The sequence below is a fragment of the Silurus meridionalis genome, chromosome 19 (genome assembly GCF_014805685.1).
Source record: "Silurus meridionalis isolate SWU-2019-XX chromosome 19, ASM1480568v1, whole genome shotgun sequence".
In the NCBI taxonomy this organism is placed as follows: Eukaryota; Metazoa; Chordata; class Actinopteri; order Siluriformes; family Siluridae; genus Silurus; species Silurus meridionalis.
In genome coordinates, this window is record NC_060902.1 from 16,997,090 (window position 1) to 17,002,467 (window position 5,378).

General features: G+C 41.5%; 1 non-coding gene across 1 annotated transcript; it reads right to left on the reverse strand.

Moving 5' to 3' along the window:
• Positions 1 to 4,494: 4,494 nt before the first annotated feature.
• On the reverse strand, positions 4,495 to 4,566 carry trnak-cuu. The gene has a single exon. It is a non-coding gene; the product is annotated as a tRNA-Lys (tRNA).
• Positions 4,567 to 5,378: the final 812 nt, after the last annotated feature.

The following is a 5,378-nucleotide window of genomic DNA, read 5'->3' on the forward strand; positions in this document are numbered from 1 at the left end:
TCATAAAAATATGTCATGCCTACTCAGTATTTTGCCCAGACTTGTTGAGATCAGAACAGAAAATTGATCCATATGGAAGAAGGTGGTGAAGGTAAGAAAGCTGCAGGCTGCAAGGTTTCAAATAGACGTCCAATGATCGATAAATAAATATCCGAATATTGTACAGTAATTAAAGTAGCTGTTTAGTACGATCATGAATTTGCATCTAATTGCATGAATAAGTGTCTGATATACATAATATATTATTATATTTAGGATTAATAATCAAATGATGAATTAGTCAGAAACGAGCTGCTATGAATGCAGGTGCCATCAGTCGTCTTCTTATGAATGATTGTTTCTCCTTGACTCAGTGTTACTGATGTAACTCAGTCCTTCATCACCAAACACCAAGTAACTAAATTAGAAAACAATTATGAGTTTTTCACAAACTGTTCAACATTGAACTGTTGGTTACTTTAAAAGTAGCCTTCATCTGGGAGATCACAGGGATTATGGATGTGAATATTTGATCTGTTAACTGGTTTCATGCGTCAGATTTATTGCATGACTCAGCGAAAAGCTGCTGTTTGAGTCGGTGTGTAAAGGTGAAGAAACAGATCAAACAGGCAAATTGATGGAAAGAAAGAGACCCAAACCTGTTCCAGCATGACAGTGGCCCTGTACACAAAGCCAGTTCCATGGAGAGATACTGTAGTTTACACATGGGTTAAAAGATCTGGAAGATCACCCTATTGAGCACTTTGGTATGAATTTTTCACACTGACTGCACCCCAGGCCTCCTCACCTCACCTACATCATTTTACTAACACCCTTGTATCACAAATCTCCAGAAGCACACTCCAAAATCTAATGAAACATCTTCCCAGAAGAATGGAGGTTACTATAATGGAAACTATATGTAGAATGGGACGTTCAAAAAGCAGATCTAATGGTCAGGTGTCTACAAACTTTATTTATACTTTATTAGAATAATTTATTTCCAAAACTCTGCAGTGTGTGTGTGTGTGTGTGTGTGTGTGTGTGTGTGTGTGTGTGTGTGTGTGTGTGTGTGTGTGAGACATGCTGCATTATTCTGTGTGAGCATCACAGAGCCTTTGGTTCGTCTGGGAACAGAGAGGATCAAAGGTCTGAATTTCTTCAGGTCGAGGAGAGATGAGTGTGTGTGTGTGTGTGTGTGTGTGTGTGTGTGACAGGGAAGCGAAGAAGTCGTCCATAATGATGCCGACTCGTTGAGACACTTTCATCGCGGACGTGAGCGGCGAGTCACATCAGTGTGTTATTGCAGCCTTTTGATCTTCATCACTATCAGATAACCTTTGAGTTGAACGTTTGAGGAGTCTGACAGCGACACCAAGCCCGAGCTGTGCATCAAAGGTGCTGAGATGAGGCTTTGTGAAATGAGAGAGCCGATTTATTTATCGCTTAATTTATAACATGGTGCTACTGAATAAATTCTTCTTCCTGACAGCTACACTGTATGGACAAAAGAGTCGGGATACGATCTTCAAACTGTTACCACACAGCTGGAGGCAGGACGTCTTTGGGAGTGGAAGATCTCCTGCTATAGAGCTCTAACCCTATTGGAATGAATGTAAACGCTGACTGCACCCCAGGCCTCCTCAGCTCACCTACATTAGTACCTGAGTTTACTAACAGCCTTGTGGCTGAAGAACACAAATGTCCACAGGCAAAATGGGACTAAATGTTGAATGCGATGCTCGAAAAAGCTCATACCGTATTTATAACCGGGGGTCCGCAAAGTTTTGGCAGTACAGTGTATTGCACAGGAACTCGTATAAGAGACTCTTTGTTGAATCCTGCTGATGTACAGATTACAGTCGATGTTGAGTATATTTTATGAGGAAGAAAAAAGGTCTATGCATCGATGCATCTCCAGTTTCAGAGTACAAGTTGTGGTAAGACAATGTTCAAGTACGCTAATGGAAGTCAAAGCAGGAACCTGTTTTTGGGTGTTAAACAGTGTTAAATCTAACCATAAATGAAAAAAACTATTATGACATCATCTGTCAAGTAATAAAACAGTGTAATAATAATTGGAGGAATAAAAAGCAATAAAACCCCTTCGGATTTGCTGTTATAGTAAGAAAATAGTACACTTTTGGTCGAAGAAGGTAAAATCCGTCTCATGACACACTGGATTTTTTTTACCTGCTCTAATATACACTACAGGTCCAAAGGTTTGTGGACACCTGCCCATTAGATTGGTATGTGCTTCTTTTTAAACATCTAGTCCTATTCAGCGAAATGGCACTAAAGCTTGTAGCATTGTTTATAACAGACTCATGTTTTTTGTTCCTCCTCGATGGATCTTGAACTCTTCTCGTCAGTATAATACGCTTTCCTGGGGAACTATAACACTGTGTGTAACGTCTTATGAACGTGTAATGATGAGAAAGTGTGTGTGTGTTTTTGTTTTGTTTTGTTATATAGATATGACCTTCGTCGGAAGTGTTAGCAAAATGATATCGTGTTCCAGTGACAAGACAAGAGTTCACCACAGGGTAGGAGATGCTAATTGGAGCTTGTGATGTACACTGTGATATTTTCATGACCGTTCGATGAAAGGAACTGAGTCAGTTCTCACGCGGCATTCTGAGATAGCAAAGCTTGGCAGGTCTTCTGAGGACATGGATGGGTATTTTGTGTGTGTGTGTGTGTGTGTGTGTGTGTGTGTGTGTGTGTGTGGCCGCTGATGCCCAGAGCTTTGCTCCACATGTCTGTCTGCAGATCCTCAATACTTAAGCCTGGCACTTGGCCTGGTCAGTGCCAAGGTGACCTGTCACCGCACTCTCTCATGCTCAGCGCTCCACATGGCCTAATGTGGCTCCTGGGAACAGTAAATGTGTTAGCGGCTCCCTGATGGACCTCAACATCTCCACCTGTTCCGTCTTTGTGCTGGCGAGAAACAGCGACTAGACACCTCGCTCTTATTTTCCTCAGACAGCTCTCTGACGTCGGTCCACACTGATCACGGGGGCCCAATTCTCTTCTGGTTTTTATATATAATCTCCATATAATAGACAGTTTCTGTTATGGTTTTAAGAGCTCTTTTACAACACATCAAATAGTCGATTACGAAACCTAAAATGCAGACGATGCGTCTGATATCGGTTTACGTGTGTTCAAACGGAACAGCCTGTAACACCTCGGACTTCAATACGAGTGGATGTTAAAAATAGCTGTTTTTGGCTCAGTGACGCATTCGCAGCCAGGCCGCTTAGAGAGCGATCGCTCTAGAGGATTTTCTTCTCCTCTGATTAGATATCACGCTTTATTTATAATACAGTGCGACTGGGACATTCTCTGTTTATCTCCGTGCCACGAGGAGTTCGGACGAATTTGCATGACAAAGTGGTGCGAGTTGACCGAGCAGATGATCGCGGATTTTTCTTCCTGTGGTGTTATTTTAGCTTTTTTTAATCAGATTATAAAAAGACAAATCTATGTATTAAACCAATTTCAACCAATCATCATACTGGTGAGAAACCTGGAGCTTTTTTTTCTAATCAGCGTTCAGACCTGAAGTATTGTGTGAGATTATACCAAAGTCCTCAGTTATCATCACAAATTCCTCCTCTCACCACACTAACCGATATCTTTTTATGTCATTTTCTTGTGTTCTTGGTTTTGCCCCTTTTAATCAATTTATTTCATTTTTGATTTGGCTCAGTATCTGTAAGGACTCACCCTCACCTTTCATTATTCTGAGTGCTCGGGTCTGTAACTGCACTGAGTGGAAGAATCTGACCAAACTGAGGTTTATTACTGAGGTTTATTTTACCTCTGCATCCATGTACACACTTTATCATGTCGCTCAGTCCTGCCTCTATGTGCCTGTATTAGGGATGTGCATCTCCAAAACTGAGGCCAATGTGATTCACGATGTGTAGCCAACGATACGATACATAAAAAATACATATGCAACTACGATCCGATTTCAATTCGATTTAGCTCAATGTAATACGATGCAATGAAAAAAATATGATGGAGTGCAATTCAATATGGTACAATACAATATGGTACACTTTTATTACTGTGGTTCAGACAGACAGCAAATCATCAATTTACTTAACTGCCTTCTGACTTCTAACACAAACAGGGCTTTGTAGTGAAAAAAAGATGAAATAAAACCAGACGTTTTTTTCCTGTTTTGTCTCCAGGAAGACACAACTCTACCTCTGCCATGTTAATCTGTATTCTATGTGACTGTCAGGACATGCCTCGGTCTCTGTAGTGTTGTAATACGTGATATTCACGTAGCAGCAGCGGTGCTGAGAGAACTACATATAAATCTACATTTTAAATAACTTTCTTTCGGTTTCTCCCATTAGGGGGCGCCACAGCAGATCATCCGCATGTTTGATTTGGCACATGTTTTTACGCTGGATGCCCTTCCTAACGCAACCCTCCCCATTTATCCGGGCTTAGGACCGGCACTAAGGTTTGTGCAACCCTAATGGCTGGGGTTGGTTCCCTGACCGGAGATTGAACCCGGGCCGCAGCGGTAAGAGCGCCGCATCCTAACCACTAGACCACCAGGGACCCTATAAATCTACATTTTAAATATTGGTTACAAATTGTTGGTCACTTTCTAAAAATATAAAGTGCTAATAATCTATAAATAATTATATAAAAATAAATCGTTTTTATCAATGCAAATATGTTAAAGATGATGCATTGCAATAGAAATGCCTCTTGTATTTAATGCATCACGTTGTTAACTTTTACGCTGATGCACTGATGCAAATCGGTGACCGTCCCTAGTCTGCATAGACTGAACAGTGTGAAATGGTGTAGTGGTGAGGAAACCACACCTTGTTCCTGGCTGATCATGTGCTCAGGAAAAGCATTTTAGGCCAAACTTGAAACTGGTAATGATAATGATATCAGCTCAGACCTTTTAATCTACCTTTCTGGAGGTAAAGCCATATTGTCTCATAACTTTAGAACTTTCGGGAAAAACCTGCAAGCGATTTGCTGAAGGTGACGAAAAGCTTTCACGCTAGTTGGCGCTCTTGACCACGTACGTGTGCGCCTCCGTTTCGGAGCTATTCTGGGCGCCGTCCTGCTGTTGCGTTATGGCATCCAGGAAAGACGTCACGTCAGCTGCAGCTGTTGAAGGTGGATTCCTGCGTGCACCATCCAGGCAAGTGCTCTCTCGCTTATAGCAGCTTACTTCATGCTGGGGTTGGGTTAAACAAATATCACTGCTGTTTGTGTAGAGAGAGAGAGAGAGGCCTAAATCTAAATGTAGGCTTTGGGTCGAGTCTGATTGTAAATCTGATCTGGAATTTCTATTTGTCACAGAGTTAACTGCGTTAACTGAGAGTGATGGTTTCTAACCCTTCAGGAAA